The 15752-nt window shown below is 38.4% G+C and overlaps 1 protein-coding gene across 6 annotated transcripts in view; it reads right to left on the bottom strand.

Annotated features, from left to right (window-relative positions):
- KCTD20 (potassium channel tetramerization domain containing 20) overlaps positions 1-13331 on the bottom strand; it is a 34728-nt gene extending 21397 nt beyond the window's left edge. For 4 of the 6 annotated variants that reach the window (XM_033098433.1, XM_033098439.1, XM_033098425.1 and 1 more), the window contains exon 1: positions 13160-13329. The gene's annotated coding sequence lies outside the window, so the exon portion shown is untranslated. Of the gene's footprint in view, positions 1-500; positions 689-13159 lie in introns of those variants that run through there. The other 2 variants (XM_033098454.1, XM_033098446.1) reach the window with 2 other exon arrangements.
- Positions 13332-15752: the final 2421 nt, after the last annotated feature.

Genomic DNA, 15752 nt, shown 5'->3' with positions numbered 1-15752 from the left:
CTGTTATTATTACTATTTATGTATTCAAAACTAATTTCAAGCTTATAAAAATCATTCAAAAACCTTATTTGTAAAAATCTCGACTTGTTTCTCCTTTCTTACCTTGATACCTAGCCACCATATCATCCCTCATCGCAATTCCAATACCCACAACCCTCTGTTTGTATCCCTGGGTATCTGTATTTTTATAGAGAGTAAGTACTGGATTCTGACTCCGCCTGCTGGCAGAGGTAATAAAACTCAATTATGATAATACCACTGTTAACTCTTAATTCCAAGCATTTGCTTATAATAAACATGTTATTTCTGTAACCCAAACCTATAATTTTAGAACTAAAACCTACACAGCTTTCTAATGGATCTTTTTATGACTAAGCACTTTTATCACCTAGTTTTCTTTTTCAATCTCTCAAAACAGTAGAGAAGTTTCTGGTAATCGCTTCAGATTATCAACAAATCAGTCAACGTATATAGTCAGCACATATTTACCAAACACTTACTGTGTAGAGGACACAGGTAACTGTGTACCCACTTGGAAGGACACAAAGGCTGGAGCAACACGTTCACAGGTTGGTCCTAAGCTCCCATGCTTGTTACGTGGGGATATATGCAAAAGATAAATACATTTAAGGAGCAAATACAGCATAAGTGGTTCAAACCGGTGGTTCCAGATTCTCAGGCCTATCCTCTGAGAGTCTTTCTCCATTGGCGTACAGTGGGACTAGGACTTGTTATTTAAAAAAAAAAAAAAAAAAGTGTCAACCTCTCAGGCAGCTCTCATCTGCATTCAGATTTGAGTGTCATAAGATAAGCATAAAAGTCAAAAATTCATATGAGAAAATCACCTCTCACTAGTGTGGTTGGGGAAAAAAAAGTTTTCATAGGAGACAAAATCCGAGCTGGGCTCTGAAGTAAAGATAAGATTTTCTCCTCAACTTTTTATTTTGAAACGTTTCAAATTTACAGGAAAACTGAAAAAACTGATTACAGCCAGCACGGTAGTACACGTATACATCCCGCAGCCTTACGGATGCTTATCCTGCCTCGTTAGTGTGCCCTCCCTCTCCTCTCCTATCGCGCACTATTTTTCCGAGTGACTTCCAAGTTAGACACCGCAACCCTTCGTACCTAATACTGCATCGTGCATATTCTAAGAATTAGAACATTCTCCGACAAAACACAACAGTACTGTTTTCATATTTAAGAAAATGAACAATTTCATAATATGAATAATAAGTAATTCATAATCAAATTTATTCAATTGGTTTCAGATTTTCTTTTATAGCCTTTTCTTGGATCCATAATTTAATAAGGTTCATTCCTTGCATTTGGTTATTCTGAATCTTTTAACCTTGCATCCCTCCCCCATTGTTTGTTTTTTTCCATGAAATTGATAGTTTACGAGTCTTAGGTCAGTTCCCACATCCTGGATCTGTCTCATTGTTCCCATGTGATGAGACACAAGTTAAAAAAAAATTTTTTTATAAGACTACTACATGGATCGCAGGTGTACCTTTCCAGCTGCCATCACACCAGAGGCACATAATGCCAGGTTATCCCACTATGGGGATAAGTTTGATCACCTGGTTAAAGTGGTAACCCTAACCATAACCCTAAAGAGAGATGTAATATCCTATCTCCCAATCTCCTTTGACCTACTTTCAGCATCTACTGATGATTCTTGCCTGAATCCGTTATCACATCTAGGGCTATAAAATGATGCCTTTCTGATTCTCTCATTCCACCTGGATTTACTGTCTAGCATCCCTCTGTGAAGTAAGACTATTTCTTCACTCTCCCTTATCTTTTTCTTTTAAAGCATCATTATGAACTCAAAGATTTGTGTTAATCTAGCATATTATAATAACCTATTACCATCATAATTTTTTTCAAATTGTCCCCAATTTTTGCTTCAAATTGTCCTAATTATGGCTAGTGGGGTTCCATTCAAGCCATCACCTGTGTCACTTTAACACAATTCTATTGGCTTTTGAGGCTGCTTCCTGGCACAAGATTTCTCCAAGCTCACTCTTTTTTAACTTTCTCTGCTCCAGACCCGAGAACCAGCCATTTCTCCTGGAGCCTTTGTTCCTTTCAGTGTTGGAAGTGGCATTTATAAATCAGGATCTGAGCACCAGGTGTCCTCATAACTATTTGGGTGTCACTGCTGCTAGGTCATTTTAGTAGACAAAGTTGAGGATTTTTTTTAAACAACCACAAGTTTACACTGATGTTTTCAACTCAAATTCAACACTACAGTTCTTCCTTACTTATTTTATATTAGTATATCTTTTCCCTTACATGGAAAATCTTGTTTCATAAACTAGTTTTAATATTGTAACATCAATATTACTACTAACAATAAACCTACTGTCTTTTGGGGGGCAGTTCTTTTTGTCCTGAAAGTACATCCTATTAGGGATGTACAGTGTGCTATGTTCAGGTTATTTTTTCTCTGTATGTCCTGTAAATTAGGCTCATTTGTTTCTCTTTATGCTCAAATATAGCATTCTTTTTTTGGTTAAATTTATTTTTTGAATATGTAAAAACATTTACATGGTTCAAAAGTTAGTGTTATATAAAAGGAATGCTCAGAAGTGTCTCTCCCTTCCCTTTTCCCTCCAATGTCTTCCCATCTGTCCCCTACAGATAGTTTTATTAATTTGTTTATGCTTCATGTTTCTTTGTAGAAGCACAATATGTGCATATACATATAAATTCTTAATTCCTTTTTTCTTATACAAAAGATGGAAGGACCACCACATCCAGTCTTGTACTTTGCTGTTTTTACTTAACAATATATCCTGGAAATCACTCCATAGGAGCGATCAGAAATCTTCATGGTTTTTAATGGCTTTTTAATACTCCACTCTGTAGAAGTTAGTCGGCAGAAATTTGAGAGAGGAAAGAGAAAATGGCATTCTAGACAAGGTCAATGGCATTTAACAGGCAGGAAAGTAAGAGTGAACAAAGCTTTATTTCCATATGATGGGGCGGGGGAGACCAACCAGGCTCGAGTGAAGGATTAATGCAAAAGTATGGGAGAAATCAGCGTTACCAACATATCACACAACTCCAGGGAAGCCCAGGCATACCATCATCTAAGGAGCCGCGCAATGCACAACTTAGATGGCTGTATACAACAGCCTTGGGGGAAGATAAGTTGAAAAACAAGTTGGAGCCAGCTTATGGAAGCCTTGCATTACACAGTGAAATAGTTAGGATTTTGTCTTGTAGCCAAAGTTTTTACACAGAGAAGTGTCATGTTCAAAATGTTGCTTTAAGATAATACAGCTACAGATGGACTAGAAGAGTTTAAAGAAGAGGTTATTGGAATTGTTTAAGTGTAAAGTAATAAGACCTCAATGGTTAACAGGAAGACGGTAGTAACTAAGACAGTCCTGCCTACATCCAAAAAGCTTACAATCTAATTGTTGAGATAATGGTAAGCACAAGAGTTACATAACACAGAAAAGTAATATTTTAGAATCAGAAGAGACCTTAGTGATTATATTGTCCAGTGGTTCTCAAGTCTAGCTGATAATCAGAATCATCAAAAAGAACTTGTTAGAAAATGGGTGGGATCTGAGAATGTGAATTTTTAACAAGCTCTGCAGGTGATCCCGTGGACTGGCTGTGTTTGGGAACAACTCATCTAATACAATCTTTCATTTCATGCATGAGAGACTGAATCACAATAATATCCTATGTGAAGAATATTCTAGGAGATTACAATCTTGGGATAGGGAGGCTTTTCAAAAAATCAAGACCAAAAGCTAATAAAAAAAAGACAAATCTGACTACAAAAAAAAAAAATTTTTAAACTTTTGTATGGCAAGGGATCCTATAAACAAAAATAGAGTGGAAAAATTACATTTGCAACAGACTACAAAGAGTTGTTATCACAATATTAAATGAGGGTTTATGAAAATGCTATGAAACTAACCTAACAGAAAAATGGGCAACGGATAGAAAAACAGGCAAATACCCAAAAGAGAGTTGGTGAGGCTATATTAATAGCCTACAAAACAGAATTTAAGGCAAAAACTATACAAGATGGGCAGGTCATAAAGTTCAAAGATGTCTGTTGTCAGAACCACTTCTGTTCCTCTTTTCTACCTGAGAAGAAAGTCACAACAAGAACAGAGATGCAGGAGAGAAAAGGGCATTCCCATTCCCATGGAAAGGCTGGAGCACCTGGTTCCATTCCCTTTTCCTTCCTTCTGCTCTATAGCCTGCGGAGGCCAGGCTAACAGGCTGGCAGATAAAAGCACAACAGTAGAGACAAGAATATAATTGCCTGGATATATTTTTCTGTCTCTTCTACTTGGCATCCCTAACTTAATGCTCTTAGTTATTACCTTTTGTTAATATAACATGTCCAAGAACAGCTTTTGTGCCTATATGAAAAAGACTGTATTGCTGACTGAAATGCTGTAATTCTGTATTATAGTTAGTTGGATTTCAATTAAGACTTACATTCAATTTATAACTGTCTAAAGGCCCTTAAATAGTTTCGTTTACAACTTTATCAGATTACCTAATTTAAAAAATTACTGTACTATAAACAAAAAGATTTAAAGGACAATATAATAAAAACTCTTGTACTTACCACTTGGTTTAAAATATTAATATAAAACGTGACAGTGTAGTTGATCCCCTATAACCACTATCCTAAATTGGTGTTTCCATCAAACATTTTAAATTATGCTTATAATTTTAATCTCTTTTCTTGTTTTAGTACTTCAATGGCTTATCAAGCAAATCTTTAAGTACTCAAAAAACTCTAGTAAATCCTAAATATTTAAACTTATAAATCTAGTATATCTCAAGAAATTCTTAAATATTGCAACTCTTTTCAAACTTAGCAGTTTTCTTACATCTGAAAACTATTAAACCTAAACTCAATTACTCAAGAAGACATTTTTTATTAGAATCACAAATTAATCCGCTGAGATTCTTCAAATATGTCAAATTACCATAAACATTACATCTTAAGTCCAGATGGATTTACTTTATTGATTTAACACATATTATGTGCTATATATTGTTCTAAGTACTTGGTTAATGTTATTTAATACTCAAAAAACTTTACGAAGTAGGTGCCATTATTTACCCCATTTTACAGATGAGGAAGAAAGAGGTTAAGGAAAAGTTCTTACAGTCACATAATAAACAGTGGAGCCAGGCTTCAAACCCAGACTTTTGGCTTCAGAGTTTATACTGTTAACATTTATGTATGTGACCATTATGTTGCGTGACCTCTCCTTTTAGGTCTGATATACTTCATGGTTTCTATGTAATAAGTCTTATAGTTTTGAAGATATGATTCCACACCCAAGATCTGGGGTTGGACATACAACCTTTCTGTGCTGACAATGAGCACACCTACCGTGTTTCCCCGAAAATAAGACCCAGCCGGACCATCAGCTCTAATGCGTCTTTTGGAGCAAAAATTAATGTAAGACCAGATATTATATATTATATTAAATATATGTTATATCATATCATATATTATATAATATTATAATTATATTATAAGACCCGGTCTTATAGTAAAATAAGACTGGGTCTTATATTAATTTTTGCTCCAAAGCATGCATTAGAGCTGATGGTCTGGCTAGGTCTTATTTTCAGGGAAACACGGTAGCACCTTTTCTGTTTAGTTGCTATGAGAGAACCTCTAAAACAGTTGCCTCCAGATGGAGGTTGATTTTACAATCTGAGTTCAAACTGAGATCTCATTCAATTTTTCTGTAACTTTCAACTTTAGTACCTAAAAATTGGGTAGATGAAATTCTGTAATTTCCACACAGGGTGCTTCAATCTCTTGATTGGATCCAACTAGTTATGGTCATTCTAACAACTCCTTTAAGCTCAGAACAATTCAAAGCACATAACAGACCTGGCAAAGCTCATGGCTCCTACGAAAAAGCCAGTCAACGAATGACAAATCTCTGGGGTGAGGTCCCTAACGTCCAGGACACTCTCTGCTTGCTATTACCTAAAACCCTCCAAAGGAAGAGCTACACAAGCTCTTCAAGATTACTTAATGGCAAACTGCCAAGGAATAGCCAAGGGATATGCTATTAGCAATAATATATTTAAGAAACAGTGCAAGGCAGTGCAATGAAAAAACATTTTTTTAAATGAAAGGGTGCTTCTCCATTGAGCAGGGGGGGAAAGGCCATCTCACGTGTCTGTCGTGATCTACCGGCACGCACCTGCTGAGGATAAGGACGCAATACTGCTCCTCGCTTTCTCGTTCCAAGACGCGTCCTAAGCGGCCTAGGAGCGACTAGTCACTCACTCAGCCCATCGTGACCATGTTGCTTTTAATCACTGTGACCCTTAATTTTAAAGTATAAGCCAAGTCTTGTAAAACACCTTGGCATGAAGTGGTGGAGGGAGCAGAGCGTTCCTCCCAACTACCGGGAGGTCCTGAGGGACCACACACTGGCTGCGCTGCCACCACATGCCTGATGGACACAATGGCTGTTTATGCTGCCATCTGCCTTCTTTTGTATCTACATCCAAACGATGCCCAAAGTGGAATGTTACTGTGTGAATAAAACAAGGATCAATGCCTCTTGTGTAAAAACAAACAAACAAACAAATCTATCAGTCAATACAGTCGCCCATTTTATAGGAAAGAGCTAAGTGTTTCTACGGCCAAGAAAAGATCTGAAGGTGTTAAGGGAACAGATCCATGGATCAGTACATGATGAAAATTTTGAAGACAATCCAAATCAGTGTCAGAAGATGGCTCAAGGACAGGTAGCAATTAAGTGTCAGAAGTTTTCACTGATTTTTAGCAAAAATGAGGACAATGAAAACGATTTCTCTCTCTCTCTCCTCAGTTTTAAGACACTTGACATTGACTCAGACATCATCAATCTAGGAACAGGTTTTCTGGGGGAAAAAAAGCATTATCAGATTAAATACATACATGGTTTTAAGATACATCCTGATTTCAAAAATGATGTTATATGTTAGTGTAATGCTTTCTTAGGAAGGACTGTCCTTTACCTAAATTATGTCTTGACTTTCTAAATATTCAATATGGCTTTTCTTTTGTGAAATAATGATAAAAAATGACGCCTAATTATTTAAAATGTCCTCAAGTGCTGGCAAACTTATGATGGGCTCCCAATTTTCTCCCACAATTTTACCAGTCATGAATCTCAAAAAAATCTGGGATTTCAATCCTCTTCCATCTAGGACAATAAAAACACTTCTACTAGTTCACTGTCTACCTAAAGTGATCCACAAATAGAGTCTCTTGCTTAGCTCACTGCTGTTGGACAGAAATCCTTGGGGGAAATTTTTTTCCCCCCGGTTGAGCTGAAGTTCGCTTTCCTCCCCACTCCCAGCATGACTTACTTCCATGCGCTGGTTTTAGTCCTATCCGCTGGAATAACACATCCTTCAGAAAAGCTGAGTAAAAAGGTACAATGCTCAGTGTTATACAGTCATCTTGGGGAGGCCACAGTCCAATTATCTAATCAAAACACGAATCTAGGCATTACTGTGAAGGTATTTGGTAGATGGGATTAAAGTCTGTAATCACTTTAAGCAAGGAAGATTAACCTAGATAATCTGGGTGGGACTGATCCAATCAATTGAGAGCCTTTAAATGAGGTTTCTCTGAGGAAAAGAAATTTGACTGAACTGCAGCTTTAACTCCTGCTCAGCAGTTCCAGCCTGCTTTTCCTGAAGGCCTAGTCTAGTCCCCACAATTGTGTAAGCCAACTCCCTGCAATAAATATCTTAATATATTTATTATGTGTGCATTCATACACAGATGATATATTACTGATATACATGTATATGTGTACATACACACACACACACACACACACACACACTCACAAAACCATAATCCATAATTAAAACCTTTCCCTAAAAACAAAAACAAAAAAACCCCTCCAGGACCAAATGGCTTGACTAGCAAATTCTTCCATGCCTTTAAGAACAAAATTACATCAATTTTATACACTCTTCCAGAGAATACAAAAAGAGGGTCTATTTTCCAATTCGTTCTCTGAGGCCGGCATAACATTGACCCCAAACTTGATAAGAGCATTACCAAAAAGGAATATAGGCCACTTTCTCTCAAAGCACAAAAATCCTGAAATAATCATTAAAAAATCAAATCCAGATACATAAAAAGGTATAATACATTACGACAAGGATTGGCTTAACATGCTAAAATCAATTAGTGTAATTCATTACATTAAAATACTAAAAATAAATGTTTTAGAACTAAAATAGCATGAAAGAATATTGATATATTAGGTTTAGAAAAGGCAGGTTGAAACAATGAACATATTCATAAAAAATACTGAAAATATTAATAATTATTCTCCCATAATTGTAGGCTTATCATGTGATTTATTTTAAAACTGTGTTTTATTGAAAATTCCAAAGTCTCTCAAATGAATGTGTTATTCCTTTTAAAATGAGAAAAAAGGAAAATGTATCTCTAAATACAGGGGACTCTTCAAGAAAATGATTGAGATTTTTATTTTTAAAAAAGATTTGAACAGTTTAGGAGAAAATTTTAAAAGTTTAAAAATAAAACAATATATTGCTACATAAGAGATTTTTGACATTTTCCTATCTAAAGAGGAAATATGCTTACCAGACAAAATTAGGAATTTACTTAAAATACATGGCATAATTTCTCAAGCAGCTCAGTAGGATAACAAGATAATCCTGATAGCTGTAAATCCAAAGCAATGAGTCAGTGCAGAGGCATGTGTTGCTTAGGCTACTCAACAGCAAGTACGGTCCTAAGTCATACCGTTTCCCTGAAAATAAGACCTAGCCGGACAGTCAGCTCTAATGCAGCTTTTGGAGCAAATATTAATGTAATACCAGGTCTTATTTTACTACAAGACTGAGTATAACATAATACCGGGTCTCATATTAATTTTTGCTCCAAAAGATGCATTAGAGCTGACTGTCCAGCTAGGTCTTATTTTCGGGGAAACACAGTAGGTAGAAGGTAGGACAGGTAGGCAGGCTCAGGACAAAGAATGCTGCTTGAGCCCCAAGGCTCAACAATCAGGGCAATGGAGTATCTGGATTACCTGGCATGTAATTCCCAAAACAGATTGTTATGAGCTAAGCTGTGTTCTCAAAATTCCTATGTTGAAGTCCTATCCTCAGAACGGGACTGTGTGGAAATAGGGACTTCAAGAGGTAATTAAGGTGAAACGACTAGGGCAGGCCCTATCCAATAGGGCTGGTGTCCTTTTAAGAGATGAGGACACAGACAGGCACGGAGAGAAGACCATGTGGAGACACAGGGAGAAGGCGGCCATCTACAAGCCAAGGAGAGAGGCCTCAGAAGAAACCAACCCAACCAACACTTGATCTCAGACTTCCAGCCTCCAGAATTTTTGGAAAACAAATTTTTGCAGTTGTATCTGTGTATTAGTTTCCTAGGGCACTCAGCAGCCCTACCAAACTAATACACAGATACAACTACAAAAATTAAATTTCACCCTCGCCCATCAAAGAGATTTAGGACAAATGCATGGAAGGAGTCTTATGTGGAAAGGTCACAGATCTTTCCACTACACCCCAGTGCTTTCCAAAATTTTAGTAAGGCTCCTCCTGCTTTAGTAATAACAGAGATAGTTTATATCTATACTTATCATAAAGCCTTAAAATTTCAAAAGTGGAAAGGACAATCTGAATCTAAAGAAAATAGTATGTTAAAAAACAAAGCCAGCATTTTCCGAGAACTTAAAATGTCTCAGGAACAGTTCTAAGCACTTCACATGAATTAATCCAATCCTAGTAACTCTCTGAGTAGTAGGTACTATTACAATCACTATTTCAGAGACATAGAAACTGATGAATACTTTATCCAAGCTAGTAAATGGAGGAGCTAGAATTTGAACCCAGGAAAGACTGGCTCCAAGTCCACATGCTTATACAACCTAACGAAGTATAGCTGACCCTTGAACAACGTGGGGTTAGGGATGCTGACCTCTCTGTGTAGACCAAACTCCACATAAGCCCTCTGCACACGCAGATTCCCAACCGCAGAGTCGGCCCTTGAATAACAGGTTTGAGCGGTACGGGTCATCTGAACTGTGGCCATTTGAAAAAATCCCGTGGAAGTGGAACTGTGCAGTTCAAACCAGTGTTGTTCAAAGGTCAACTGTATAATGAGGTCACTATTGGGTATAAATCTTAATCGCTTTGGAGTCACTGGGATTTAAGTTTGAACACTGGCTCTGCCACTTACTAGGTGTATGACTTTGGGCAAGCTTAAGCTTAGTGTTAGATTCCTTGGCTGTAAGATGAGACAACGGGTGTAAAAGCATTCAGTACAGTGTCTGGTATATAATCATGTCTACAAATTATTAAGCCCTTACTATGGTATTTCTAATTCTATTTTCATGAATATATAAGAACAATTCTACAATGTCTAATTTGGGGACTCCAAGCAAAAATATCAAAAGGTTCTCTTCTCTCATCCATACTCTTCTTCGTACAATTCTGAAATGCATATATTATTCCAATAATCTCATTTCCCATTAGAATATACTGAATCATATTAGTAGTTACATCAGTCTTATATTCTGTCTCACAGAGGTACCTAATAACTTTGGTAAGGACAACAGTATAGTTATGTGACAACTTCAAAAGATTCTGGACATTGCTCAAACATCTAACATTTAATAAAAATTCACCAATGTACTTATCCTAACCTTTATTGAATCTTTTAAAAAAATATTGAGTTCATAACATCTCCTGGGATTACAAGATAACTACCTATTTGCTCTTATTTGTCCTTTTACTACTTGTTTCAAGCTTCAGAGTTTCTTATTTTGGTATTGCCACTGTTCATTCCTATGGTTAGATCACACTCTCCTTCAATCTCCATTTTTTCAGATAATACTGCTTTTGTAGTCATGTGAAAGTCTCTCGATTTTCTTCATCTCCTTATAAACGAATTTTCTGGACCTTTCCCACTTTTGAAACATTTTTCTTGAGATGATTTAGTGGGAAGAACACTAGGCTAGAAGCCAGGAGACTTCACTCTGCCATCTCATCTCTCAGATTCCCTATCTGAAAGACGAGAGGATTGCACTAGATAAATTTGTAATAGGTTTCCTTACATCTCTAAGCCTCCTATTTCCACAACTATGGGTCTTCCAACTAGAAATCATTCCCTATTCCAACAATTTACCTAAATTTTTTAGTCCAGTTAGTCAAGGAGGGGTGGGCATGTTCAGATTTGGGGGCAGAGGAAGACATGATAATCAGCAAGTCCAGCACTATAGAAAGAAAGATGTGATATTTTGTGAACCAACAGAAAAAGATCGATTAGTAAGAGAAATCAGACACCAAAAAGATACCAAAGACAGAAAAGAAGTCTGAAACACATAGCCTAACTCTAACCGCATCCCTACACATCTATTTGAAGAAGGACTAAGAAATGGAAAAAGCTTTTGGCAGCAGAGGTTATGCAGCCCTCACTTCTGCCTCCAGGAAGCACAAAGATGGTGGTACCTCTGTGCCATCTTTGCAATGTTGTTACTAAAATGGCCTCATCTAGTGCTTTGCACAAAATTGGCATTACTGGGGTATTTGATGACTGAATTGTTCAGCTGAACTGAAAGCCCTCATTAGTGCTACCGGTACTGCTATATACCAGGAAACCTGAGAGCTCAAGGCCATGGGAATTACATGGCTCTGGTTGCCGAGGTTCTAAGGGAAAGAGACTGAGTTAGCTGCAAGAGGGGAAATTTGGCCTAATGGCATTGCTGGTCTGATGATTCTTAAAGTAGCCCCCAGAAGGAAAAAGGGCAAATTAATAGGCACTGGCTATCTCTAAACCACCAGGGCAATATAGAACATGTATGAAAGTCATTCCCTACTTTGGTGTCCCAGTCCCAGAAAACTATCTTTTCTGGTTTCCTTCCGGAGACTAGTTAGGGGCAGGGGAGAGTAAATCAACAAAGGGATAAGGGAGCAGGGCAGTTCTAAAAATTCTCCGGCCAGTCCTATGGTGGTGTTTCTCCAAATGTGGTCCCCAGATCACCAGTAACAAAGCATGGCTCCAGTGGGTGCTTACTTCAAATGCATCCTCTGCGACAGACGTTGAGAATCCAATTTCTGGGAGTGGGACTGGCATTTTAAGCAACAAATTAAGGTTTGAGAACTACTGCCCCAGAATTTGAGGGAGGGGAGGTGAGGGTGAAGTTCTTTGGCTCTGGATTGATCATATTCCACTGGTATTACTATACTTTGTTTTGGGGACCATTAAAAAAAAAACCAAACCCTCACTTTCTCAGGTAACAGCTGCAGCTAGTTTAACAACAGGGGCACAATTAAAGGGCCTGGAAAATGCATTTTCACAACCTGGTTAAACAGTTCCTCCACAGCCTTGTTCATCCTGTTCATTTGTTCGCTGGTATGTTTTAAGTAAATCGGTTCAACCCAGGATTTTCAGAAAGAATCACAAACTCCACAATAGAAAAGGTTTTTTGATAGTGCAGAGCTAGGCTTGTAAACCTGAAGGCACTGTCTTGCTATAAAAAATAAGGTTTTGTTTAAAAGAAAATGAGCGGTTAAGGCTCTCCCTAGCTCTTTTTCACTCTGAGCCACTGATGAAAGCTTGTTATTTGTGGGTGGCAGAAAAGGAAGACTTTGCAACGGGTAAAACGAGCGAGCAAAAAGTACTCTCTGCTCCAGAGTTTGGGAGGAAGCCCGACCAACTACATAATTTTAACGAGTTCAATTAATTGCCAGAAAAAAAAAGGCGTCTGCAAATGTTTTATCAATAAACACTGCGGGGTTCTCGTCATCTCTTCTGGAGGGATAAAGACACCAAAGGCCTGCAGAGAACAGTCAAGTTAGACTTCAGCTGTCCCCACGACTGTGTTTACGATTTCCATATAGGTCACCACCTTCCCCGGATCTTCAGACTTTACCCCCAGCACGAAAACAGGCACCGGAACCCTTTTGCCGACGTTTTTCCTCGCGATGATTTTCGTCCCGCGCGGCCTTTCCATTGGGGGTCGGACCCAGCGGGCGTCCGCCCGAGCAGCGTCCAGAGGAGACGCCCCCACCGTCCCCACCCTTCCCCCCACACACAAAGGCAAATCTCGTGGCCAAGCCCGTCGCCACTTACCTGACTCTCCCCGCCGTGTTCTGGCCCTCGGGGCCCGAATCAGCCCGGGAGGCGCACCTACACGGTGCTTCGAGAAGCCACCACGGGACCGGCCTTTCAGCAGCGGTGCGCGCCCCCCCGCCCTGGCCGGCGCGGCCACGCGGCTGAATCACCCGGCGCTTCACATTAAGAGTCCCCTCGGCGCGCGGGGCACGCCGGGAAGGCCGGGCTCCCGGCCCGTCGCCCTTGGCCACGCGTTGACGGGTGTCCCCTTTCCTTCCCGACACGTCCTACGGGTCCAAAGGAGGACGGTCTCACGCCTGCACCGCCAAGGGTAGATTCGATTTCTGAACTGCGGATACCCTCTTTCAATTATTAAGGGAATAACACAGAAAAGTTAGAGGTTTTCTGAATTGTAAAATAAGCTCACGCAACCCCAAGACAGCTAGTGCTTATGGAAAATTGTGGAGCTCGGATCTCTCCATACGTTTAGGGGAAGGAGATAGTAAGAATGAAATTCCTTAAACACATTTTGCTTGGAATCTCTATCCTGGGTATGCATTCTGACCAAAAAGGGGGGAAAAAACCCAGATATTTCTCAAACCTGGAGTTTAATTAAAATACATGCTATAGCAAACAAAGGTGAATTACAAATTTTAAATCAACCAAAAGCAAATAATTGGAAAACCGGTTGTATTACCAGAAAAATAGTTCAACATTCAAAAAACATCTAGGTTTGGTCCTATAAAACAAATGCTAGGAAACATAAAAGGAAAGAAATAGCATCAATTCTTACTATCATGATTCCTAGTGGCTTTTGTACTTTTAAAAGTTATACTAATTAAACAAAACGTTATACTGATTATGCAAACTTCTATTTTAAAATGTTGAAAACCATATATGTTCATAGTAGCGTGGTTTCTTAAATTTTGAACCAACTTCTTTTCCAGCACAAAAGTCTCTAAAAACTAATTTGTGGCTAAGGATTAGGATTAGAATCGAAATGTTAGGAATATGAGAAAACAGTTTGATTCTCATTCCAATCGGTTGCAAATGGTTGCTGGATACTTGTACTGTATAGCAAAATTGCATTTTCAGGGTCAACAACATTAATTTTAAAAAGAAACTATACATTTTTTCATTACAATTTGATCTTGGAGGTCTAGAGTTCATTCCCCATTTCTACTCTTTCACTTCACTTATAATGATTGTAAAGCATCCAGTACTGTGTTTCTATCAGAATGGGCTAGGTTATGATGCTGTTCTGGTCACCTGAAGGGCAGGTGGCTCTACAGGCAGCTTACCTCCATGTGGTGACTCAGCAGTCCCAGCTGCTTCCAGCTGCTCTGCCTCTGTCAACCCAACACTAGGTTTCACATCAGGGAGGGCAGAAAAGCTAGATTGGAGAATCCTGACAAGGCTTTTCTTTGCCTCATCCGAACATTTCATTGGCCTGAACTAGTTACAAGGCTCAACCTGACTGACCTAGAGGGCTGGGAGGTATAACTTCCTGTGTGCCTGGGTAAAAGGATCGTGAAAAATGATTTGGTGAACATATAGCACTATCTCTACCACAGTGTTCAGTATCAAAAATGAATGATTTGAGTAAGTGTTATAAGATCCAAACTTCACAACCAAGTAAGATTGTTCGAACTAACAATGCCTTTGTTTCCATTTCTACAAAATACAATGTTATGCCCTCCAAGTCAAAAGAAAACAAGGAAAACCTTCCTAATGTTTCTGCAAGACAATTCTTGGAACAAATTCTTCCTTTCTGGAAAGATTTCTCTCTTCAGATTTGTGATATAAAAAATCTGGCCCAAAGGTTGGAGAATCAGGTTAACTAATACATCTTTTAATTAATAGTTAAGACTAAGTGGTTCTATTTTTGTCTATAATTTCATACAATGAATGAACAGAATATCAGAGCTGGTACTTGTTTTTGAATAGACATCAAGGAGATGGAATATGAGAAATGTATATTCACAGAAAGCTGAGGTGCATGCTGATTCATATAATTTTATTTCTACTTTAGTGCATCTCCAAAACCTGAATCTCAGTTGTGTTTATATCTGAAGCTGAAACCCTTTCTAATATCAAATTGGCAGACTTGGAATTTCCAATTGTCATGACGGCCAATTCAAAAGGCAATACAGTTCATCTCATTAACTGTTATTTAAGTCTCCTTAAATATAAAATCTATTAACAATAAATATTATAAAGCACTTTCCCCAATATTTTATATCACTTCAATTTCTCAACAACTCTGGGAGGTAGATTCGATTTACAAGTGAGGAGGGCAAGACATAAATATCTAAGATTAAACTACGGCGTGGTGCTGATGACCTGAGAACTCAGATCATCTGACCCCAAATTCTTGCTGGACATCCACTGAGGTATAGCACTTCCACCCAGCTGCTCCCTGGTAAACTGATGAGCACTTCCAGGAGGCACCTTAAATGCCTTCAGCTGTTAACTCCAAACAACTACTTAAGGTTGACTATCTTAGAATGACAATATTTTTAAAGTAATAGCTATTATCAATTATCATGTAAGAAACTGTCATGCAGGGTGGCATGCGGGGTCTCTGGTCCTGCTCCCCACATAAGAACGC

The sequence above is a fragment of the Rhinolophus ferrumequinum genome, chromosome 3, assembly GCF_004115265.2.
Source record: "Rhinolophus ferrumequinum isolate MPI-CBG mRhiFer1 chromosome 3, mRhiFer1_v1.p, whole genome shotgun sequence".
Taxonomy (NCBI): Eukaryota; Metazoa; Chordata; class Mammalia; order Chiroptera; family Rhinolophidae; genus Rhinolophus; species Rhinolophus ferrumequinum.
This window is presented reverse-complemented; position numbering and strand designations above follow the sequence as displayed.